The 25,693-nt window shown below is 49.3% G+C and overlaps 1 pseudogene; it reads left to right on the top strand.

Moving 5' to 3' along the window:
- The window catches only part of LOC111141879, a 40,716-nt pseudogene extending 15,832 nt beyond the window's left edge, over positions 1-24,884 (top strand).
- Positions 24,885-25,693: the final 809 nt, after the last annotated feature.

Below are 25,693 nucleotides of genomic sequence, written 5' to 3' on the forward strand. Positions count from 1 at the left end.
TAAGACAGCACCCATTTAGCTCACAGTTCTATAATTCCCAAGTCAGATTACCTGTGCCGTATATTATGGCCTGATCACGGGAGTAAACACCATCACGTCCACAGTCCAGGGCATTCTGCTGGACCTAGACACCTGCAGGGGGAGGAGAGGAGAGCTGGAAATCTTGGGGGACATAATGGAATTCTGCCGACCACAGTGGGGGTTTTGAAGAATAAGGAATCAGTGTGGTGGGAGAAGAGTGATCAAGGGAGTGAGGGGTAGGACAGAGCAGAGTAGCTTAGGTGGAGAGACACATATACACCATGTGGCCCAAAGGGAAACTGAGGTCTAGAAAGTGACCTTGTGATTTTGGCTCCTGGGTAAGGGGAGAGTCATGCCAATTCCCCTCAGACTCACTGGAACTGAAGAGCAGCCCCAGGGTAGGACTCAATAGATGATTTAAGTCAAAGGAGTTTATACCTATGGGTAGTCCTTGGGGAGCCAAGGGCTGCTGGGCGTGGGTGATGAACGGATCTACTCCATGCGTTTGGCCCAGCAGGGACAATGCAAGAAGCCACTGGCTCTTCAAGAGTCCAAGGAAAAGTCTAAAACTGGAAAAACTTGGCTGGAACATTTTTAAAAGAAAAGAAAAATAAAAGACTTCACTGAAATTGAGACCAATCTGATTTACTCATCCGGAAGTAGCATTATGTCACTGGATGACCTCTCATAATAGTCACATATCTGTTGTATTTCCCGTGACTGTGTCTTGTTTCCATTTTTTACTCTATTTATCTTCCATAGGATTACAGGCAATATACAAAATAAAAATGTACAAAAGGGGACCAGTGAAGCTTCTCCCCACCCCTGACCCCCCAACCACCCCTTCCCCTCTTCCAAAGCCAAGTTCCTGTTCTCAGAAGCATTTTATACACATACAAAGTAATCCAGTATGGACACACCTTACTTCCCCCTTTTCACTGTGGTAGCTGCTCTGCCTGCTTTTTTCCCCTTGGCGAGTATCTTGGATGCTTCTGATTGGTTCATATGGAGCTGCCTGTTCTTTGTACTGAAGCAGAGGAGTCTATTATTTGGACGAATTGTCACCCTGCCACCTCTTTTCCTAACACCCTGAGCGCTCTTGGCTTCTCCCTGGTCCCCAGAACAGACCCCATAGCTCTAGCTTATCCCACTGCTTCCATTCAGATGATGAGCATGGGCTCTGGCTTGCCCAGGGATTAGCCAACAGGGCTGGGTCACACCAGCTAGCAGTGTGGGAGAGTTAAAGCCCCAGCCCTAGGGCAGGCATTGTCCAACCTCATCCATAGAAAGTCAGGGGAAGGAGCAGAAGAAAGAAGAATTTAGCAGGTGCCCAAGGACAGGGGGCTGAGGGAAGGGCTCAGTCTGGCCAGTTTGAGCCTTGTGGCCCACGTCCCCTGTGCACACAAACAAGTTTCTCTAGAATGTCCCCAGGAATGGGATCACTGAGCTGTAGAGTAAGTACAAAATAATGCCAGGTTGTTCTTCAAAGTGGTCGTACAAATTGACCCCCTATCGCCAGTGCCAAGGAATCCTTGTTCTACGTAAGTGATCACATTTTAATTTGTCCCGCTTTGTACGTTTTGCCAATCTCGTGGACACGAAACAAACTCTTTAGTTTGGATTTTGCTAGTTACTAAGATGTTGAACATCTTTGTGTGTGTTCATTGGCTGTTCATGTTTTCTATTCTTCATGTCTGTTCAAACCTTTAGCCATTTTTCTTTTTGATTATCTTGGTCTTACTGATTTGTAGGAGCTCTTTGTATATTTTGGATACTAATCTTTGTCAGACTGTTACAAACTTTTCCCAGCTTGTGGCTTATCATTTCCCTTTTTTATTGTGAAATTTTTTTTAAAGATTTTTATTTATTTATTTGACAGAGAGAGAGAGATCACAAGTAGGCAGAAAGGCAGGCAGAGAGAGAGGGGGAAGCAGGCTCCTGCTGAGCAGAGAGCCTGATGCGGGGCTTGATTCCAGGACCCTGAGACCATGACCCAAGCCGAAGGCAGAGGCTTAACCTACTGAGCCACCCAGGCACCCCTTTATTGTGAATTTTGAACAGAGTATTAATTCTAATGTGGATGAATGTGTTGATATTTGCCTTTGTGGTCTGGACGTTTTGTTTCTTGCTTAAGAAATCCTCTCCAGGGCACCTAGGTGGCTCAGTGGGTTAAGCCTCTGCCTTCAGCTCAGGTCATGATCTCAGGATCCTGGGATTGAGTCCCACATCGGGCTCTCTGCTCAGAGGAGAGCCTGCTTCCTTCTCTCTCTCTCTCTCTGCCTGCCTCTCTGCCTACTTGTGATCTCTCTCTCTGTCAAATAAATAAATAAAATCTTTAAAAAAAAATAAATTGTTTAAAAAAAAATAAAGAAATCCTCTCCAGCCCAAATCCATCCCAATCTTTCTACAATGCCTATGTATATACATTTTAAAAAGGGACAGATTGTACATTCTGTTTTGGAGCTACTTTTCTACTTAATAATTATAACATGAACCTTTTTACAGCATCATCGGTAAACGGATGCACAGTTTCCCGTCGCGTGGACAATCCTGTCTACTTAGGGACTCCCCTATTGATGAACTCACTTTGTTCGAAACTTTTCATTCCTACCAGCAATGCTGCCCAGAACATCCTGTAGCTGTTGTGGTCCACATTCATGACGATTTCTTCTAGATCAAGTCCTAGGACAGAAATTGCCCATCCAGTTGAAGGGATACATTTTACCAGATTTGCCAGAGGTCTCACTTTTGATTCCTTCCCTGAAAATAGTATGCCAGTGTGTTAAACTGCCCCTCCCAAGAGTGCAGAATCCGCAAGGTAGGTGGATGGCACTGAGTAGGGGATCCTGGAGCCTGTGTTTTGAGCGGGAGTAGTTCATGGGCATGTTGATTTCAACAGCATGCTTGGAGATGGTCACCTGGCAGATGCAGACTTTACTCACTCTCTTCCTTCCCACACCCCTATAGGTAAGACACCTGTTTTAGGTAGTATTGACAGAAAAGAGCCAAGAAATGCCCCCCGTGAAGCCAGCGTGGGTGATGAGTCTCTGGGTGATAATTCTCTGTGAATTAATTGTATTTGGAAGGCTGTAACTTGCTGCCTCAAGTAGACCTTTGTGTGCTGGGTTGGAAATGCTGTCTCCTACAGTGGCTGCCACCTGGGCTGGGCACGTAAGGTTCTCAGGAAACGTGTGTCCAGTGAACAAAGAAATAATAATTTTTTAAAAAGTTCCCCAGAGAACCCTCATCTTGTGAACTTGAAAACTTTAGATCAGCACTCCCATCTTGCTGGGGGTATCAGACTTTTAATACTTAAGCATTTATTTTAGCGATGATCAATTACATATCCTCTTTTAATAGTAATTGATGCTAGTTTTTATTTTTAAATTATTTTTAATTTTTTAAAGATTATTTATTTATTTATTTATTTATTTGACAGAGAGAGAGAGAGAGAGAGAGAGAGAGATCACAAGTAGGCAGAGAGGCAGGCAGAGAGGAGGAAGCAGGCTCCCTGCCGAGCAGAGAGCCCGACGCGGGGGTCAATCCCAGGACCCCGAGACCATGACCCAAGCCGAAGGCAGAGGCTCAACCCACTGAGCCACCCAGGTGCCCCTGATGCTAATTTTTATTAATGGCCATGCGATAGAGTTTCCCATTAGCGTGAATTGGCTTTATTTATTTATTTTTTAATGAGGCAATTTAAAGAAAATATGTTAAGAAACTGTATGAAATACAGACAGAATACTGGTGGGGGCTGGGAAGGTTGAAACTTTGAGAAACTCTGCCTTAATGGAAATGCCTCCTTCGAAAACCCTAAGACATGGGTGGGTGGGGTTGGGGAGATGGGGGGGGCTTGGGATTCCAGGCGGAGGGTGCTGGGGCTCTGGAGGGTGTGGCCATCCCATTCAGAGACCGGGTAATCCGGAGAGGCCTGTCAGAGGTTTTCATAGTATTAAAATCATATTTAGGACAAAAAGTGTGTTTCCCTCTTGATGTCACTAGACACTCATAGCGAGTTGGTGGCACACAGGGACACTGAGCAGTAGAGAGAAGCAGCTGTTTGCTGGTGGTCTTGGGGTGAGTGCCTGGGCGAGGACGACTTGGCCGCAGGGCTGGGTTTGGGATATGTGGGAGGGTGTGTCAGGACTTGGAAATCCTGGGACCAGGGCGCCCACAGCCTTTCACGATAGTGATAACAATAGCCATTTCATTTATTGGGCGCTGAGGGTGCACCGGCTCTCTGCTAAGCCCCTTTGGCTGTCTTAAATGCTTGGGCTAATCCTGCGTCAGGGGATCCATCATGATCCCCCTCCCAGAAAGTGTCGAGGAAGGAGTTGACAGCATCTCCTCTTGTAGAAACTTGAGTTCTAAAGAGGGAGAGGGGAGACAGAGTAGCCACGGGAGGCATAAATGAATGAGACAATTTCACATAATGATAAATGCCATCAAGCAGTATGATAGGGTCTCTGGAGGTAGGGAACGAACTGCTCCCTATCAGACCATCGATAGAAGCTTCTCTGAGAAGACAATCTTAGATCTGGAGCCAGACTGTACTGGATTTGGACCTTGGGCCATTCGAGAGCCCTGCTCGTGACCCCAAACCTACCCCAACTTCTGTCTCTTGTGGATCATAGGCTGCTTCAGCCAGAGATGCCTTGCTCCCTTGTTAAGCATTCTTGAAGTTGTGGCTTGTGGGTCGGAAGGTCTGGGACCCAGGAATGGAAGGATAAGAAGATATTGGAGCCGGAAGAGGTCTTACCCAAGGGACTGACCTGTCCCAATTCTGGGGGCTCAACCTGAGTGGATTTGTGCGACACTTGGAGGTCTCTCTGGGTGATTCCCGGGGCCAGAGGAGAAACCATGTCCCAAAGAGGAGATGGGTCCAGCCAAGAGCTGTCCTTCTGGATGAGCAGGTTGTGCTGGGCTCAAGGGTGCCCCGCTGGGGAGGAAGAGGCTGCCAGGAGCCCTGGGGAAGGGCTGCCTTTCACCAGGAAGAAGGGGTGCCTGTTTCTAACTCACACAAAGGAATGCTCTGGGCTAGGAGAGGCCCTGAGCCTGTTGGAGGATGGTGGGAGAAATTACCTCTCTCCCCCGTCCCCCCTGTGTCACTTGCGCTTTCTCCAGCCTGCTTCCTGAGAGGGCAGGAGGGGGGAACACATTCATGATTTGAGGATGGCTGTGGCCCTCCCTGATTGCAGCAAGGTGGGGGGTGGGGTGGGATGGGCTATGCATGCTCATCACAGGCCTTACCGGGTAGCAGTGAGGAAGGGCAGGGGCTCCCTGGGGTGTTTGTGGAGCCGACAGGCTGCAGAGTGGGCAGGGCCCCGGGGGCGGGGGTGGCCCAGAAGGGCCTTATCTCCTCTGGGCCGGTGTCGCTCCTGTGCCCAGTCTGCAGCACCTGCTGGAGCTGTCAGCCTGAGACTGGGGACTGCAGTGAATTTGCATTTATATTGGAGACTTCTGTTTCCAGGGCCTGGAGGGAGGAGGGTGGCCACCGTGGTCAGCTGAGCGAGATGCTAGAGGGGAGGGGCCTACAGCCCTGTCCTGCCAGGGGCACGGGAAGTGGCCGGTGGGTTGGGCCTGCCTGGCCGAGGAACAGTGGCACAGAAGGTTCTCTGGGCACAAGGCCGGCCCTGACAGCCTGCTGGTCCACCCTCCCAGCCTCTTGCCAACATCAGCTGGGAGTTGGCTCTGCCCCACGGGCCTGGGAGAAAGGTCAGAGGCCTGTGCCAACAAGGGACTAGGCAGGGCGGAAGCACTCCTGTGACGGAGTGCCAGTGGGGGGCGTCCGTCTTACCCTGTGCTCAACCCGTGAGGTTGCTCAGCCAAGAAAACCAGGGCTCAGAAGGGTTTGCACTTAGTCCAAAGTGAGCGGGTTCGGAATCCAGTGCCTCAGAAGCCATGTCCCGGTAATACTCAGGAACACTCAAGTGCTCTGGGAGACAACCCCCCTGACTTGGGGCGGGGAGGAGTGGACGTCCCTCATCTGATTTCGGGAGAGACAAAGGACGTCATCACAGACCTGTGGTGCTGTTAGGACTGGTTTTGTGATAGCTTATGAGTCATGTTTCATTTTTCGGTGAAGTCCATGGTCATGACTAGATGAAGCCTGGGTTTCCCCGTGCCTTTGGGGGAGCTCCTGCCTGGGAGATCTCATAATGGGACAGGAATGGAGGCAAGGAGAGAAGGAAGAAGAAAAGAAAGATGGAAGAAGGGAGAGAAATTCGAAAGAAAGGAATGGAAGAAGCGATAGAAGGAAAGAAGGAAGAAATGGAAGTGGAGGGTGGATGGAAATAAGGACACAAGCGGGGGATAGGGAGTCGTCAAAAAGAGGAGAAAAGTCAAGGCCATAGGGCGCCAGGGAGAGCCTTCCGGAGCCCCTGCAGGTGTGTGGGTTGCCATTACAGACCCAGTGCTGTTAGGAGTCCTCTTTGTGACGTTTCCTGGCTGTCGCATTGAGTGGTGTTCCCCTCCCTGCCCTCCTCCTCCCCTGCAGCTGAGGCCTCCTGACCTCCAGTAGCCAGCTGAGCTCTGCTCCAGGTGGGGGACCAGTGACCATCCCTTTGAGCTTTGCTGCCTCTGGAGGGGACTCTGCCTTGCTCTTTGGGTTCTCTTTATCCCTCCCTCCTCTATCCCTCCAGACGGAGGTCTTGGCCCCATTCCCCCAGCCTGTGACTGTGGGCTTACAGCTGACAAACCTCCTGGTCCTGGCTCTCCGTCCAGCAGTACAAGCCCTCCCTGTCTGTCACCAAACAGTCAGGATGGTCTGTTCCACCTGGCAGCCTGGCTATTGCCCAGCTTCATCTTGGGAAGGGAGGACTAGGTCTGACAGCATGCTGCCTGAGTTCAAATCTTGCCAGTGGATCTTCCTAGCTGTGCAGCCTTGGGCAAGACCCTTGGCCTCTCTGAGCCTCTGACTCCTCATCAATAAATGGGCATAGCGATAGGATCTACCCCCTTGGATTGCTTTGTGGATTACATGAGATCATGCATGGAAAGTTCTGGCTCAGTGCCTGGCATCTAGTAAGTGCCCAAGACATGTTAGTTCTTATTATCCAAACTCTAACTTTTGGGGCGGGTTCTGACCTAGTGGGGCTGTCAGCTTCCAGAGACCTCTCTTGGTGCCTCTCTTGGTGCCTCCTGTATTAACTCCTTTATGCCTAGGGTCAGCTGATACAACTGTTTCAACGCAAAGAACACCGAGCCCTGATGTAATTATAACATTTCCTGGATGCTTATGATGAGCCAGGCATTGTGTAAGCCATTTGAAATGATGCTTCCATATTCCTTGATGCTCCTCTCGTCAAGAAATGGGGTCTATGTTCTTCCTGTGATTGTTTCCAGGAACAAAATGTGGCAGAAGTCACTTCTGAGGACAGGTCGGAAGTGGCCATGTCCCTTCTGCTTGGGTCTCAGAGGACACTCACCCTGGAAACCCAGCCGCCACGCTGTGAGCAAGCCCAGGACCCAAGCAGAGGTCACACGTAGGTGTTCCGGCCGACAGCTTCAGCTGAACTAGTCTTGACATGACTAACCGGACATGTCCGGGAAGACATTTCTGGATAATTCTGGCCTCCAACCAATGATTCTCTCCGGCCGAGGTCCCAGATACCATAGCACAGAAGGAAATAATCTCCAGGGTGCTCAGCCTGAACTCCTGGCCCCTCCAAGTCTGTGAGCACAAGGAACTTGACTATGACACTGTTTGGGGAAGCTTGTTACACAGCAGTGAATGCCGGGAAGTGTCGCACTGACTCACTGAAGCCCCACGACAACAGGAAGCCACTGTTGTAATCATCTCCCTTTCAGAGATAAGGGAATGAAGACCTAAAACGCCTTAGCAAGTTGCGTGCTGTCACAGAGCCCCGAAGAGGCGGAGCTGGGATTCGTGTTTGTGAGTCTGACTCGCCGCTGTGCACTGAAGAATCAGGCCACATTCTACAACACCTGGTGTGCCAGAGAGGTGACTGGACATCATCTCGAAGGTCCTGGGCGGGGTGGGGGGCACAGGAAGGCACCGAGGTGGAATTTGTGGCATCAGGAGAGGACACTGAGAAGGTCTCTTGGGTGTCATGTGGAGGGTGGGGGACGAGGGGCTGGAGGTGGGCCATGAGGACAGACAATGCCATCCTGCCATTACCCTTGTCCTCTCTGCCCTGCCCCTCAAAGCTGCAAGGACAGCAGTGAGATCTCTGGTCTCAGGCTCCGGGGAGCTCTGCACCTGTTAGAGCCGAGTCTAGTCAGGGATGCCAGCCAGGGGGGCTGAGCTGGTCAGCCTGGTCCAGGAGCTTCAGGGCTAATGTGAACAGGAAGTAGAAGACCAGCAGAGTCCTCTGCCTCGTACACCTCAAGGTAGGCTCCAGAGCTTCAAGATCATCTGTGCTAACTGGACCTGTTTGTTTTGGAGTTGGCCGTGTGTGGCAGAAAGCCCGAAAGAAGAGTAATTTAAGGAGACAGACACTGGTTTCTCTTTCTTATGAAGAGTCTGGAGGCAGGCAGCCCTAGGCTGACAAGATGGCTCCTCAATCCCCAGGGATCCAGGCTTCTTCTGTCTTGTTTTTCCACCATCTCCAACACCTTGGTCCAAAATGGCTGCACATTCTCCAGCTATCATGTCCACATTCCAGTCAAAGGGAAGGAGGAAGATGCAAAGAATGTTCCCCGCAATCCACAAAGACCTCTTCCAGAAATTACATATGGTAGTCTCCTTACCTCCTCTTGGTTGGAATGGAGACACATGGCCACCTTACGGAGAGAGCCTAGGAACTGTGGTCTTTCGTCTTGGGGTCCACGTGCCCAGGTCTGTCTGAGGGTTCTAATACCAAGGGAAAGGGAGGTAGCGAGCATGGGAAACTACCAGCCGTAGTGGCAACCTGGCAGCCAGAGGGAGTGTTTTGAAACTCAGATCAGATCATTTTACTTTGCTGCATAAAACCCTTCTGTAGGTCCCTCTGCTTCCACCATGAAGGCTACATCTCCATTAAGCTCCCAGGGCTGGCTGCCTGATCTCACCCTGGCCCACCTCTCCAGCCTCATCCTCCCTGTCGGTCCCGACACTGAACTCAAACCATGCCTACCCCTCCTCCCTCATCCCAGGTCTCCCTTCTGCTCTGATTATTCGGGAAATCCAAGTAATGGGACAGGATTAGCTACAGAGGCAGTTAATAGGGTTGTGGTTCTAAATCTCCTACTATGTGCCAGGTCCACACATACATTTTCTCACTTTAATCCTCACAACAGTCCCCGGCGCAGCGGGGGCAGTACTCTTGGGGGCCAATGAGGAAATGGAGGCTCAGAGGAGGACGGTAACTCCTCCAAGGTCACAGAGCCACCTGGTAGCCATGTCTTGGTCAGAATCCAGGCTTGCTGGTCCCTTGCCTCCTGGTATCTGCCCCATCTGCCTCCCCTGGGGAATGAGGGAGGTGGGCTGCCCCCAACACTCCATAGTCCCTGTGATGGTGGCAGGGATTCCAAAGTCCAGCTTTCAGATGAGGCAACTGAAGTCCCTCAAGGGAAGGAAATTGCCCAGAGTCCTATAACCCATCAGTGGCTTGCCGCACAGGAACCAAGGTCTCCAGCCTCCCAGGGCAGAGACATTGCACCCTTCGCTCATTCATGCAATGGATATTTCTTGACCACCTACCGTGTAGCAGGCTACCAATCCCTACCTCCCATGAAGCTGAGATTCCGGGGCGGGGTGGGGGAGGGGGAGACAGACACTCACCAAATAAATCAGCGGCAGCTATTATTCTCCCCCTCTTTTTCATTCCTTCCACAAATATTTATTGAGAACTATATTTCTGGAAGACAGACACAGTCCTGACTCTCTTGGAGTGAGAGTCTAGCGGTGGAGACCTGCACTACACAAGGAGGCACATAAATAAACAAGATGATTCAGATTGTGATAATGGCTGAAAAGGAAACAAGGTTAAGTACGGGGAGGGGGGGTCGGGGGCGGGGTGGGGGGTTAAAAGGAAACAAGGTTAAGTATGGGTGGGGGGAGGTAGTGGCAGTTAACTTTAGATGGGGTGATCTGGTGAGGGCCTTTCTGAGGAAGGGGCTCCCGAGCTGAGACCCGAAGGGTGTGAAGGGGCCAAGTGGGGTGTTCCAGGTAGAGGGAACAGCACATGCAAGGGTGCAGAGGCAGGTTGGAGTTTGGGGTGTAGGAAGGGCTGAGAGAAGGCCAGGGTGGTTGGAGCAGGGTGGGATGTGGCAGATCAGAGGGAGAGGTTAGCCGTGGGGAAGGGGCTTGAGAAAGGCCAGGGTGCCATCCAGGGACACTAAACAGAGAGAGGGATGACTGGCCCCCCGTGGGGCACTGCTCAGGGAGGCCAGTCATCTCTGCATCTGGGGGTTTCCCAGCTGGATCCCAAGGGGTGGGGGCTGAGCACCTGCTGGCCTGGCACACCTGCCTCCGCGGAGATAGAACCCCCAGCCCCCTGCAGGGGAGCCCCCTCGGCATCGCCTCCACCTGCACAACCGGGCAGGGCATTGTGCGCCGGCTCTGACAGGCACACCTGGTGCTCTCACTAGCCTGCTGGCTGCCTTGATTTAGGGGCTCATCCTGGCTGGTTCTGGAGCCTAGTCCCTGAAGCCTAGCAGCTGGTATTATTAGGCTGGCCGAGGAGGAGGAAGCAGGCTCTGGGGGTGGCCAGGGAAGAAACCACCCCTCATCCTGGCGAGTCCATTGGACCAAGAGGGAAGGGTCCCGAGCATCTTTGAAATCCCGGACCTCCCGTCTCCTGCCATCCTTCCCCTGGCAAGGAACCCAGGGCTCAGGCAGCAAGGAAGATTCAAGTGCCAGTTCAGTTGCTATACTTAGAAATGCCCTTTCCGTCTCTGAGCCTCAATGTCATCTGTATAATGGAAGAGTTGACCCAGCTAAACTCACCATGTAAATTCTAGAACTAGGCTTCCTCTTTGAACTAAGTTACTCAGCCTTTTGGTGCCTCATTTTACCCACCTATAAAATGGGGATATAATAATAGTGTGTATGTCCAGGGTTGTGTCAAGGTAGAGCTATGTGTAGCTGTTGCTTGGAACAGGGTCCACGACATGCTAAGTGCTGTGTATTTTAACTCCGATTTTTAGTGCTATTCAAGTCTTTAGAGAATGTTGTACTAAAAAGATTTTCTGGAGATAACTAAGTCCGTTTGTTTGTAAACTTTTGGTCTTTGTTTTTAAGAGAGAAGCTCTGCATTGCTGAAGAGAAATTTTACTCAGAGCCCCAGCTGTTCGGAAGGGATGGAAGGGGGGGGTGCCCGCCCCACCTGCTCCCCCGTCTCTGTGTCTGCAGCCCCCAAGGGGGCTACTGGAGCATAATTTGAAAACCCTTGCTCAGTTTGTTTCCTTCGGCTCACGGTCAGGGAAACCGAGACTCACAGAGAGGCAGGAGCTAGCCCAGGCCCCACAGGGATGAGCCGCTCAGCCTAACTTAGAACCCAGATTTCCTGGTTTTCTCAATGCAAGACAAGGGGCAGGGGCTAGGAGAAAAGCAAGGACCAGAAGCTGCTTAGGGGACTGGGCGCATTGTGGCGTCAAGTCATTAGCATGCAAATGACATGCAAATCTATGCAAAACAGCATGTTTTATGCTAATTTGCAGAGTCGAGAGCTTCGACATTTTTGGTAACAGGGCAGCAGTCCTGGTCCCTGGGCATTGCCGAACACGCGTCCCTTTTTTCTTTCTTTCTTTCATTATTATGATCGGGGCCCATAAATCTTGGTTTGGTTGTAACCCTGCCTCTTCTTTCCTGCAAGCCGGGCTCCTGTCACCGTCAAGGGCTCCTGGCCTAATCCCCTGATCTTGCCTGAGCCCAGAGACAGGCTTGAGTAGTGGGGTCACAGAACCAGGACTCAGGAGCTCCCAGTTGGTGCCAGGCAGTGAACCCATCCTGGAAGTCACTTCCTGAGGAGTCCAAAGAGGCGAGGGGCTGGGGCAGCTGCTCCTTGGTGCCAGCTGGTCTGCAGACATTTGGGACACAACCTCCAGGACCCCCAAACTGTCCCTAAACCCATGTTTGGTGCCTCCCCTGAGCTCTCACGGCCACCGTGTCTTCTGTGCCACTGTCCATTTAGGGCTACCCTGCCTCACAGGATGAGCTGCCTGGGGCAGGCTGTTCTGTTTCTTTACTTCTCAGGATGCCCAGCACCAGGGCTACTGGTTTGGGATGTATTTGGAGTTTGAGGACTGAATCAGTATGTGGAGATCTGGCAGTGTACCCCGTGGTGAGCTTGCTGTCTCTGAAACGCATGCAGCTTGACTGCAAATCCTGACACCACTACTTTTGGAGAAAATAGTAGTAGTACTCGCAACTAACATTAATTGAGCACTACCACGTTTCAGGTGCTTTGCTTTGTGCTGCTGTTTGAGCTCTCACTGATAATAGCATCCTATTAGGTGGGATACTATCAGGCCCATTTTACGGAGGACAGCTTAAATGACTTGTCCAAAGTCGCATGCCCAGGGGAATGACTAAAAGGGCATTTATATTCCAGGGGGGGATGAGTCCATCATGCAGTGGCTCAGAGCCACTCAGCAATGCTGTTAACAGGGTACCAGGCCTCTACCTAGGCTATCAGCCAGCCTTTCGACAATGTTAAACTTTACCCAAGCCCTGCTGTGCTCCTAGCAGACAGCGATGGTTAAGAAATCTCTCCAACCTTTTGTTTTCGGAAATCCTACTACTCTTCTATGTTTAGAGAAATGGCGCACCACCAGCAACCACCTTCGTCATCCGACTTAGATAAGACTCTTGTCTATCTTTCTCATGACTTTCTAAGACTTGGATGGCTGGCTCCCTTGTTCGCCTGTGACCTTTCTTCTTTTGCCTGAGCGTGCTGTTAAGGCAAAAGACCCTCATCCCATTCTTTGTCTCCTGATCGGCTGAGATTAGATCTGTTTGTCCTATCTGAAAGGAGAAGCAAACATTTCCTGTTTAGCTGACCAAGGAGACTTTGGCTGATTGCAAAGCAATCCCAGCTCTGAATTCCCCACCTGTAACCTGTGGGCTCCACCCATCTAAGGCAAACGCCCTCTGCCCGGACCTCTGATCTTGGGATCTCCCGTGCGCTCCCTACTGCGGTAGCTTGAGTAAAACCATCCCCCGCATTGTCTGGTGTATTTTGTCTCTGACACTTGCCACAGTGGCATTTTCCACTTGCGGCTTCGGCTCTGTAAGGGTCCTGTGTGTGACCTTGGGGCACTTCCTTAGCATCTCTGTGCCCCCGGCTCCTCCTCCGCAAAACGGGATGCTCAGCTCACTAGCCCTACCTCCTCAGGTTGAGACCAAAGAAGATCACACCAGGAAGCGCTTGGCGCGGTGCCCGGCACAGAGCGAGCGCTCCAGAAATGTCAACCATTGTGCGTGCAGGAAAGGGGACTGGACGGGGCCTTCGGGGGACACACGGCAGGCGGAAGTGGGGGGTCGAAATCACGTCTGGAGACCTCCGCTCCCCTCCCGAGCTGGGGGGTGCCCGATTCCTCCCTCCCACCCGCTCCCCGATCGCAAGCTGGGGCGGGGGGCACACGCCTCACTCCTCCCCTCCTAGCCGCCCGCCTTTGATTGTGGCGAGCAGCGAGTCGCAGAGCAAATTAACTTTTTGCACACTTCATTATGCGCCGCCCCGCGTCCCCAGGGGCCGCGGCCCCGCCCCCGCCCCCGCCCCGCGCCGACAACTTGATTGGGCAATTAATCTTCGCGCCCCCCCGCCCCCCCTCCCCGCGCGGCCCGGGGCCTTTGTGCGCCTGCACGCCGGCCGCGGGCGCCCGCCGGGCCGCCCGGTCTGCTCGCGCTGATAAGGCGACCCGCGCCGCCGGCCCCCGCCTTTGTCAGGGCGCCGGGAGGCCCGGCCGCCGCGCTGCCGTCTCGCACCCCGTCAGCGCGCCCCCGCCCCTTCGGCTCGGTCCATCTGTTTGAGCTGCACAATCCTCCAGCGGCCGGGGGGCTGGGGGAGGGGTCTCGCTCCTGGGCAGGGAGCCAGCACCCCCACTCCACCCGGCCGCCCCATGTGTGAGGAGTGACGCCCCCCGATCCCCCGACACACACACACGCGCGCGCGCACGCACACGCACACACACACGCACAGGCTCCCGGGGCCGCCCAATTAGGCAGCGCGGTAGTAATTAAGAAGGGGGGCCGCGAAGCACAGCAGTAGTCTGAGGAATGGGGAGGGGCCTTCCCAGCAGTGTCCAAAAAAGAGGGGACCCTGCTACCCATCCTGTACCCCAGGTGTGTAACGCCTGGTTCTCGGCTTGGGGGTCTGCAGGCTTCAATGGCAAGAGTGGTGGTGGATGGGGGTGTGTGGGGGGTGGGGCGGAGGGGTGGGAGGGAGAGTCCCCGGGAATTTGCCTGATAAATCGTGCCTCTTTGTGCGTTTTCCTGGGGTTTTGCCAGCAGTTGACCCAGCCTCAAAAAGGCAGCCTGATTCCGGTAATGTTGAGAGCAGGGTCCTCAATGGAGGGTAAACCCAAGGCTGTTGTAGAGGCCCATGGCAAGGGGTTCAGAAAAATGCTCCCCACTCACTGCCTGAGATTGTGTGTCAGGGAAGGACTCTGTGTGCAGGGGTGGTAGAGGGGATGGGCACAGAGCAGGTGCTCACAAGTGTTGGTTCTTAGTATTTTCTGTGGTTTTCCCGGGATGGGCACAGGGCCACAATTGAAAATGGATGGGTTAAAGATGGTGCTGCTAAGAGGCCCTTGAGTTTCATCTCTCTCCTGGGCAGCGGGGTAGAGCCTGGGTGTGGGCTCAAAATCTGTGATCTCCAAAGAGCTTGGGGCTGGGGGTTTTGGTGGGGGTGGGGGAGTGGGAGCCTCCGCCCCAGCATGCCAGTGTGTGGGCGGGGGTTTCAGTCTTCACTTCTGCTCACAGAGGCTGTGACCGACCCAGTGTTGGGAGAATCCCTGTGCATAGGGGCTGAAGAAGCCCCTTCCTCCATGCAGTCCACCAGCAATGGGGATGGAAGACTGCCGTGGGCCGAATCCATAGCTGCCCCACCAGGTGAGGGCAGCGTGAGCAAAGCAGAAGCTGTTGGCGGCCCTCATTGACTCACAATCTGGTTTGGGAGAGGAATGAGAAGTAAGATAAACACAGAAGACCTGAGGTTTGGTGGGTAATAAGAGCTGTGGATAAAAACAAAGCAGAACAACTGAGGATGTGTGCAGACTCGGGTTCCCCTTGCTGGACCCCTCCCACCGCGACTCCTGGCAGAAGGCCACATTGCCGGGGCACTGAAGGCTATCCTGAGCCCAGAGATGGACACCCTCTGCACTGTATCTCCCACTCCCTAGGACCCAGTTTCCCTAGCCAGCCTGGGGCTGTGGGGCAGGGTTCCCTGGGAGGATGGGCAGGCCTCAGTAGGCTCTGGCCTTTCCCCCTTATTCCCGAGGAGCGGGAAGTGGTGGTTCTCTCTGAAAATGACGGGCTCCAGTCTTGCGTGACTGAAAGGCCTCACGGGCCCACTGTCCAGAAGGGGCCCCGTGAGCAGGAGCTGAATTAAAAGGGAGAAATAAGAAATACAGCCTCGCTCCCCACCCCGCCCCCCTCACTCCCCTCATTCCCACAGCCCCTGAGGCCATGGGTGGCTAGCGTCTCAGTCCCTTTGCTGAGCTGAGTTAGTTAGCTGGGTATATACCTCTGTATGGGTACTATTAGGAGACACTCAGAACCAGCAGAGGAACAAAAAAAAAAATGCTGTTTGACTCTGAACAACCCCCCTCCAAACCACACTCCCCCCCACCCCAGGTTTAGATCCCTTGTCAACCCTCATCCCTGATTCTGATGTTCTGGCTCCGAACATCCCCAAATTCTAACGTCGTAGGCTTATGATTTTTTAGACTATTGACATTCTATGCATCTTCTTCAAACATTCTGGAATCCCGCCCCTATGTTCTAGGAATATGGGGCTCCCATATTGATTTTGTTGGGTTCTGACCTTTGAAATCACAATAAAGTCTACAGGCAAAGTCGCAGGGTGCCTGGGTGGCTCAGTCAGTTAAGGGCTGACTCTGGGTTTCCACTCAGGTCATGATCTCTGGGTCGTGAGATTAAGGCCTGTGTTGGGCTCCGAGCTCAGCACAGAGTCTGCTTGAGATTCTCTCCCTCTCCCTCTGCACCCCCCCACCTTCCCGCTCATACTCCCCCACTTTCTCTCTCCAAAATAAATAAATAAAATCTTTAAAACAACGAGACTACGTGCAAAGTCACATAAATACTAGTCATAATATCAGCAATGAATAGTCTTTCAAATTGTGTTTTTATTCAACAGATTTTTTTTTTGAGAATTTTCTAAAAAAAAAATCAGACACCGTTCCAGGCATTATACAAATAAATTAATTAAAATAAATATTTTGTTAGAAGGTGGTGTGTACAGGAGAGATGGGCAGGGAGTGAGGGGTTGTAGTTAAAATTGATGGTCAAGGTAGGACACACTAAGAAGGTGACATTTGATTTTCTGTTTGTTCTTTCAATTACTGAGATTTGAAATTCCAGCCTGTAATTGTGGATTTCTTTCTTTTTGCAAGAAGCAAAAAGAAAGTTTTTGCTTCATGTATTTTGAATCTCTGCCCATTAGGGATAAAAACATTTAAAATATTAGATGCTTTTGATTAATTGACCTCTTATTCATTATAAAATAACCTTATATCTATCCCTGGTAAAATTCTTTGCTCTGAAATAACCTTTGTTTTATATTAAACAGCCCCCCCAATGTTTTTTTTCCCCCTCAAATATATATTCTGATCCTTTTAGGAATTGGATCATGAAAATTTCACAATGATTTACCATTGGCTTTCTCTAGACTAGGTATTCAAAGTCAGCTTTTCTTTTTCTGAGTGTATTTGTGAGTGTTTTTTCCCCCCATCCTTTCTCCCTTCCCTTCCTGTTATGAGCTGAATTGTGTCCCTCTAAAACTTGAAGGTCTAATGCCCATTACCTCAGAATGTGACTGTATTTTGTTGACAGGGCCTTTATTGTGGTAAGTAAGTTAAAATGAGGCCTTCAGGATGGTCCCTAATCCAATCTGACTGGTGTCCTTATAAGAGGAAATCTGGGGGCCCCTGGGTGGCCCAGTCAGTTAAGCACCTGACTCTTGATTTTGGCTCAGATCATGATCTCGGGGTGGTGAGATCCAGCCTGCATCAGACTCTGTGCTGGGCATAGAGCCTGCTTATGATTTTCTCTCTCCCTCTGCCCCTCCCCTCCACTTGCATGCATGAGAGGTCTCGCTCTCAAATAAATAAATAAATAAATAAATGTTAAAAAAAAAAACAAGAGGAAATTTGGATACACAAATAGACCCAAGGGATGTGTGCTCACAGAGGAAGGACCACATGAGGACACAGTGGGAAGGTGGCCACCTGCAAGTCAAAGAGAGAGACCCCAGAAGAAAGAAACCTCTTAATATTTTTTTAAAAGATTTTATTTATTTATTTGTCAGAGAGAGAGAGAGAGAGAGAGAGCACAGGCAGACAGAGTGGTAGAGGGAGAAGCAGGCTCCCTGCGGAGCAAGGAGCCCGACGCGGGACTCGATCCCAGGACCCTGGGATCATGACCTGAGCCGAAGGCAGCTGCTTAACCAACTGAGCCACCCAGGCGTCCCCCTATTAATATCTTGATCTTGGACTTCCAGTGAGGAAAAGAGTTTCTGTTGTTTAAGCTACTTCGTGTTCTTTTGATTAGTTCTAGCATGGTATATATATTTTTCCACCCTTGTACTTTTAACTTGTGTCTTTATATTTAAAGTGGTTTTATGTTTTCTTTGTTTTGTTCTTTTTTTTTTTTTAAGTGGTACGTATTTTTTTTTTTTAATTCAGTCTTGGCAATCTCTACTTTTAATTGGGGGTGTTTAGACGATTTGCATTTATTTTTTATTTTTATTTATTTATTTATTTATTTTTTTAAAGATTTTATTTATTTATTTGAAGAGATCACAAGTAGACAGAGAGGCAGGCAGAGAGAGAGAGAGAGAGAGGGAAGCAGGCTCCCTGCTGAGCAGAGAACCCGATGCGGGACTCGATCCCAGGACCCTGAGATCATGACCTGAGCCGAAGGCAGCGGCTTAACCCACTGAGCCACCCAGGCGCCCCTAGACGATTTGCATTTAATGTGATTCTTGATATGATTAGATTTAAGTCTATTTGTTTGCTCCATATTTGTTTCCCATTTATCCTATCTGCTCTTTATTCCCTTTTTCTTATTTTTTCTGCCTTATTTTTGATTGAGCATTTTTTATTATTCTATTTTGCCTCTTTTGTTGGTTTATTAGCTGTAATTTTTCATTTTGTTATTTCATTGGTTTACATTAAAATTTACAGTATATACCTCTAACTGCCCTCAGTCTATTGTCAAGTGATATTAGGACCTTATAATACTATACTTCCCTTTCTTCCTGATTTTGGTTTTATTGTCCTATATTTTAGTTATGTAGATGTTACAACTCCACAAAATATTATTGTTGTTGTTGAAACAGTAAATTATCTTCTAAAGACATTAAATAATAAGAAAAATCTTTAAAATTTACTCATGTAATTAACATTTGTGGTGCTCTTTATTCACTTGCGTAGATCTGCATTTCCATCTGGTATCATTTTTCTTCTGTCTAAAGAATTTCATTTATCACTTTTTGTAGTGCAGATCTGTTGGTAAGGAATTATTTCAACTTTGTATGTCTGAAAATGTTTTTATTTCGCCTTCATTTTTTGAAGGATATTTTAACTGGGTATAGAATTCTATGTTGTCACATTTTTTCTTTCATTGAGTTAAAAGATTTGCTCCACTATTTTCTCTCCTATCCAATGTCCAACAAGAAATCTGCTATTATCCTGATCTTTGTTTCTCTGTTTAACAAGCCTTTTTTCTGTTTTTAAAATATTTTCCTCTTTGTCACTGGTTTTGAGCAATTTGATCAAGATGGATAATTTTCTGTCTCTTTTTAAAGATTTTTTTTTACTTAAAGATTTTATTTATTTATTTGAGAGGGAGAGAGAGAGTGCATGCGCAAGAATGTGTGAAAGTGAGAGTGCAAGAGCAGGGGGAGGGAGAAAAACAGAATCCCTGCTGAGCAGGGAGCCCAGTGTGGGGCTCAATCCCAGGATACTGGAATCATGATCTGAGCTGAAGGCAGACAGTTAACGACTGTGCCACCCAGGAACCCCAATTTCTGTCTCTTGTGCTTGTGATTTGTTGAACCTCTTGGATCTGTAGGTTTATACCTTATATCAGATTTGGAACCTCTCAGCCATTCTCTTTCAAATATTTCCTTTGGGGATTTCAGTTACACATTAGGCTGCATGAAGTTGTTCCAAAGCTCCAGATGCTCTTCTTTTTCATTTTTTATAATTATTATTTTTATCTCTCTCTGTGTTCCATTTTGAAGTTTCTATTTGCTATGTCTTCAAATTCATTCATCTTTTTTTCTGGTGTGTTTAGTCAGCCATTATTCTCAGCATATTTTTCATGTCAGACATTGTAGTTTTCATTTCTAGAAATTCCATTTGGATCTTTTAATGTCTTTCATGGGTCTCTAACTTTTAAACATACAGAATACAGTTTTAATAATTCTTTTAATGTTCTTGTCTACAACTTCTATGTCAGTTTCCAGTATTTCATTATTGTCCTCGTTATGAATCACATTTTCTTGTTTCTTTGCATGCCTGGTAATTTTTGTATGGATGCTAAACACTGTGAATTTTACCTTTGTTGGAAGCTATATATTTTTATATTTCTATATTTTCTTGAATTTTGCTCTGAGATTCAGTTATGTTACCTGGAAATATTTGATGCTTTCAATTCTTGCTTTTATGATTTGTCGGGTGGGTTCAGAGCAGTGCTCTGTTAAGGGATAATTCTTTACCAAGACTGAGAAAGGACCTTCCTGAATACCATAACCAGTGCCCCATGGGTTATGATTTTTTTCTGTTTGGCTCTATTTTTGGTCCTGTGTGACTGTTGGATACTGTTATCTAGTCTTCGCCCATGTTTTTTTCCCCAACCCAGAGTAGTATTATCAGACAAAAGCATCAACCCATGCTCAGCCTAATACTTTCTGCAGATTTCTGGGATCATCAGCTCTCTACTCTCTGATACTCTGTCCTGCAAACTCAGTTCCCCTTGGTCTTCCTGGACTCTCAGCTAAATTTCCTTAACTCAGGGAATCTTCTGGGTTTCACCTACATTCCCCTTCCCTGTACTAGGATCTGGAAACTCCTCCCAGACAATACGTTGGGGCCATCATAGGGCTTACCTTCTTTACTTCCCATCTGTCAGAGATCACTTTGTTGCCTGATGCCTGGTGTCTTGAAAACTTCCATCTCATATTTTGCCTGGTTTGTTTGTTTGCTTTGTTTGTTTCAAGAGGGAGAATAAATCCAGTCCCTGATACTCCATCTTGGGTGGGAGCAGCTGTCAGAAGGAGACATTTGAATACAGACTTGGAGGAGGTGATGGAAGGAACCGTGACAATATGGGGACTAGTGGGTGGGGAGGGGATTCTAGACAGTGGGAACAGCATGTACAACAGCTCTGTGCATATGTGCCTGGGAGTGTTTGAGGAACAGAAGGAAGCGAGTATAGATGGAGCAGGGGATGTGGTGGGGGTGGGGGAGTGAGAGGGAGTGCAGGTGCCAGCTTTTGTAGGATCTTACAGTCTGTGGTAGGAACTTTGGCTTTTATACCCAATGAAATGGGAGCTATGCAAATGTTTTGAGAAGAGAAGAAACATCTATTGACTTACATTTTACAAGATCTCTGAATTGATGGAAGTAACTGCATTAATGGAGAGATGTAAGACTGAAAGCTTGAGAGCTGGGAACTGATGCACTAAATCTAGCCACAGATGATGTTGACTGGGATATACCATTAGTGGGTTAGTAACTAGGAGGGGGCTTGAGAGGGGCTCCTGGGGTGCTCTCAGGCTTCTATATCTTGATCCACTTGGAAGTTACATCATGTGCTCACTGTGTGAAGATTCATTGATCTGGATGTACATGTCCAGTTGTGGTCTCATCTACACGAACATGATACCTCAATTTAAAAAATAAAATAGAAGTCAGGGGCCTGAATGGCTCAGTCGGTTAAGCAACTGACTCTTGGTTTTGGCTCAGGTCATGATCTTAGGGTGGTGAGTTTGAGCTCCCACTGGGCTCTGTGATGGGTGTGGAGCCTACATAAAATAAAAATATTAACAAATAAATAAAATATAGAGAGAAGAGCATGACCAGGCTGTTATCAGTGGAGGTGGGAGGAAGTGAGTAGATTCTGAATGTCATTTATAGGCAGATCCAATAAGATTTGAGGATGACTCTAATGGTAGATGGGAGGGAAAGGAAAGGGTCCAGAATAATGTCATGGGAGGGTCTGAGAATCTTTTTTTTTCTACCAGTGTAGTTCGTGTGATGGATTTTGGAGCTATGGGTGGTGTCACCTTTGCCTCCATGAGGTTAGAGTCTCCCTGAGAGTGAAACTAACAATGAAGAAATCAAAGTCGAGGGGCGCTTGGGTGGCTCGGTCAGTTGAGCATCTGATTCTTGGTTTGGGCTCAGCTCATGAGCTCAGGGTTTTGGGATCGAGCTCCGTGTTGGGCTCTGCCCTCAGTGGGGAGTTTGTTTGAGATTCTCCCTCCCTTTGCCCCTCGTCCTGCTCAGTTGTGCCTGCACATGCTTTTTCTCTCTCTAAAAATAAATAAATAGGGGCGCCTGGGTGGCTCAGTTGTTATGCATCTGCCTTTGGCTTGGGTTGTGATCCCAGCCCCGCATCAGGCTCCCTGCTCAGCAGAAAGCCTGCTTCTCCCTCTCCCACTCCCGCTGCGTGTGTTCCCTCTCTCACTGTGTCTCCCTCTGTCAAATAAATAAATAAAATCTTTAAATAAATAAATAAATAAACTTTAAAAAAAGAAATCAAAATCAAGATGGAGGGCGAGACAGGGTCTTCACAATAACATGTCAGCACCTGGGGGTGCCTGGGTTGGTTGAGCATCTGCCTTTGGCTGGAGTCATGATCTTGGGGTCCTGGGATCGAGCCTCACGTCAGGCTCCCTGGTCCATGGGGAGCCTGCTTCTCCTTTTCTCTCTGCCCCTCTCCCTAGTTTGTGCTCTCTCTCTTTTTCTCAAATAAATAAATAAAATCTTAAAAAAAAAACCCACACACACACACAAAATGTCAGCACTGGATCCAGCCATGCCTGAAGCCCATAATCTGGCCTTCTTAGTTACATAAATCAATAATTTCTTTTTCTTTCTTTCACTTGTGACTGAAGAGTCCAGACTGATATGACTTCTTTGTATGCTTTCCTCTATGGACACCATCCTGGGGACGCTTGATAGAAGCCATTTTCTGTCCTTTTTCAATACCTGCCCTGAACTTTCTTTCCTCTGGACCTTTTTCTAGGGGACTCTCTAGAATGCCCTTCTTTCTTTTTCTTTTCTTTAAGATTTTATTTTTTTATTTGACAGAGAGAAAGCACAAGTAGGCGGAGTGGCAGGCAGAGGGAGAGGGAGAAGCAGGCTCCCTGCTGAGCAGGGAGCCCGATATGGAGCTCGATCCCAGGACCCTGAGATCATGACCTGAGCTGAAGGCAGCCGCTTAACCAACTGAGCCACCCGGGCACGGCTAGAATGCCCTTCTTTCCTTGCCTCCAGCTCTCCCATCCAAACAATCCTCCTGTTCAAATCCACCCTGACTTCATCAGCTGAAATTGGGAGCTGGCAGGGCGCTTAGGCGCTGACCCTCCACCATTGTATGGAGGGGATACTGAGGTCACTCTGTGACACAGGGGCAGATTTGTGGCCGGGACTCCAGTGTCCTGATTTGCTCAGGGGCCTCCTGCCATCCTCTTTGTTTAGACTTTTCTGTCCTCACCCTCACTCAGGGCTGAATGGAACTCTTCCTGACAACTTGCCTTCTCTCTCACGCTGCTGGCCTTTGCACATGCTGCTTCCTCAGCTTGGGCTACCTCACTCCTCCCTGTCTTCCTGGCAAAGTTGCCCTTGAACTTGGAGACTCTACTCAAGGATCAGACTTCTACAAGTCTTCCCTTATTCCCAGGGTAGGTCAGTGCCCTGCCAGGTGCCCCATGGGCATCTCTGGTGCCCTCATGAACCTGTTCATCCCTCTGTATTGTGGGTGTGTTTTGGGCAAGGCGGCTGCTGGGGTTGTTCCTGCAAAAAAGGTTCCCAGTCAGCATTTGCTAATCGACAAATGTGGACGAGAAAGGATACTGCTGAGATGGGGGCCAGCCCTGGGCTGGAGACAGGGGTTGTAGGCAAGTCATGTCCTCTCCTCAAGCCTCAGGTTTTCCAGCTGTTAAAGGACAGGACATAATAATGCTTAAAACCTCAAGTAGCCCGAATTTGAATCCTGACTGTGTGACCTTAGGCAGATTACTTAAGCTCCCTCAGTTTCCTTGTTTGCAAAAGCAGGATAATCAATACACCCGCCTTGTAAGGTATTTGTGAGCATTAAATGAGTGAATATTTATCAAGCTCTTAGAACTAAATTGGCACATCCTATAGGAATCCCCAAACAACCATTGAACAACGGAAACCCTTGCCTTCCTGAGACATGATGAGAGTCACAAACCAGGTGCTGTATGAATGGACTCTGATTGCTCTCATTAAGTAAGCTTCCCGGAAAAGGTGGATTCTGACACTCACTAGGTGTGTGTCCTTGAAGAAATCACACCACTGCTCTGGACCTCAATTTTCCCATCTGTAAAATGGACAGGTGAGTTTAGGACCATTAGGGGTAAGACTCTTAGCCTCTCTGAGGCTCGTGATTGAATCCATGAATAAGCACATCTCTTCGTGGGATCCTGCTGAGGGTTGCACAGGACGGTGTCTGCAGATGCTGTGCCAACCAGGCCTGCCACATAGTGCTTAGGAAACGTGCCCATGCTTAGTGCCACTCATATTCTGGCCCTCGCCTTCCAGGGTTCCCTGAGGCAGGGCTGGACAGGGGATATGCTGGGTACCCATTAAGGAAGGCCCCAACCCATCACCCTCCTGCCAGGTTAGAAAAGCAAAGGCAGTGGGCTGGAGGTGCACGTGGCGTTGGTGAGTTGGAGTAGGGAGCAGAAGGGTCCCGGAACCCAGCTGCAGGATGGTGGGGGGGAGGAAGAGAACGCGTTGTGAAGACCTTACCGCCTGCTAGGGGAGGAGGTACTAAGCGGGGACGCAGGCTGGTAAAGTAAGCATGTCTTTTCGAGGGGGGGGGGGGGGGGGGGGGGGGGGGGGGCTTTAATCGAGGTGTCGGCTTCAATCGCGGCAGCAGCAGCAACAACCATTTCCGAGGCGGAGGCGGGAATTTCAGAGGCGGCTGAGGAGGATTTGGACGAGGAGGTGGCCGCCGAGGCTTTAACAAAGGCCAGGACCAAGGACCTCCGGAACATGTAGTTTTATTAGGAGAGATCCTGCATCCCTGTGAAGATGACATAGTTTGTAAATGTACTACAGATGAAAATAAGGTGCCTTAGTTCAATGCTCCAGTTTATTTAGAGAACAAAGAACAGATTGGTAAAGTGGATGAAATATTTGGACAACTTAGAGATTTTTATTTTTCTGTTAAATTGTCAGAAAATATGAAGGCATCTTCCTTTAAAAAACTGCAGGAGTTTTATATAGACCCATATAAACTGCTACCACTGCAGAGGTTTTTACCTCGACCTCCAGGTGAGAAGGGCCCTCCAAGAGGTTGTGGCAGGGGAGGTCGAGGAGGAGGAAGAGGCGGAGGTGGCAGAGGTGGTGGTTTCAGAGGTGGAAGAGGAAGTGGAGGCTTCAGAGGAGGAAGGGGGGGGGTTGTTTCAGAGGGAGAGGACATTAAGTATAACAGTTGGCAGAGAAACTTTCTACATGAACTACTTCTGTGGATCAGAAACTTGTTTCTTGAGCAAGTCTTGAAGAACTGGTCATTTTCTGACAGTGGAACTAAAATGTCAATGCCATGCAAAAATGAATGCAACAGAATAGGTGATTTTGCACTAAAAGAGTATGAGCAAACATTTTAATGTTTTGTACAATGTTTGGAACTCTGTGGGTGCTTAATAAATGGCAGTTTCCATTTGAAGCATACTTGGAATTTTTAAAATAAAATGTTTTATTTCTTTAAAAAAAAAAAAAAAAGAAAAGAAAAGGCAGCTCTGTCCGCTTGTCTCCGAGCCTTTTCTGATGGGCTGTGGCGTCAGGGAGAAGGACAAGCTCACAAAGGCCTTGAGGCCAACAGAATCCCTGTCACATATGACCACCTCACTGTTGTCACTTGCCACCCGCTGGGACCTGAGAGTGGGGGTGCTGAGGTGGAAAGAGAGCAAGGTCAAAATCCTGGCCGCTCCCCTTTCTTGCTGTGTGACTTCAGGCGAGCCTCTATACCTCTCTGTTCCCTAGTTCCTTACTTGTCACATGATGAGGCTTTAAGCAGCCTAGAGGGGAGAGTATGGCTCCTGATCAGGAGGGGTGATTGTTGACTGAGGCTGGGTCCGGGAGGCCAGTAACACAAACCATCCCCAGACCTCTCCCCGGGGTAAGGGAGAGGCAGTTGGGAGTAACACGAACCATCCCTGGACCTCTCCCCGGGTAAGTGAGAGGCAGTTGGGAGCCCAGAGGCCTCTCCCTCCAGGTCCTGAGGTGGAGCACAGACTGGCTGGCGGAGGCCCAGGGCTCATCTTGGGATGGAGACAGATTGGCA

The sequence above is a fragment of the Enhydra lutris genome, unplaced genomic scaffold (assembly GCF_002288905.1).
Source record: "Enhydra lutris kenyoni isolate GAN:26980312 unplaced genomic scaffold, ASM228890v2 scaffoldscaffold6, whole genome shotgun sequence".
NCBI lineage: Eukaryota > Metazoa > Chordata > Mammalia > Carnivora > Mustelidae > Enhydra > Enhydra lutris.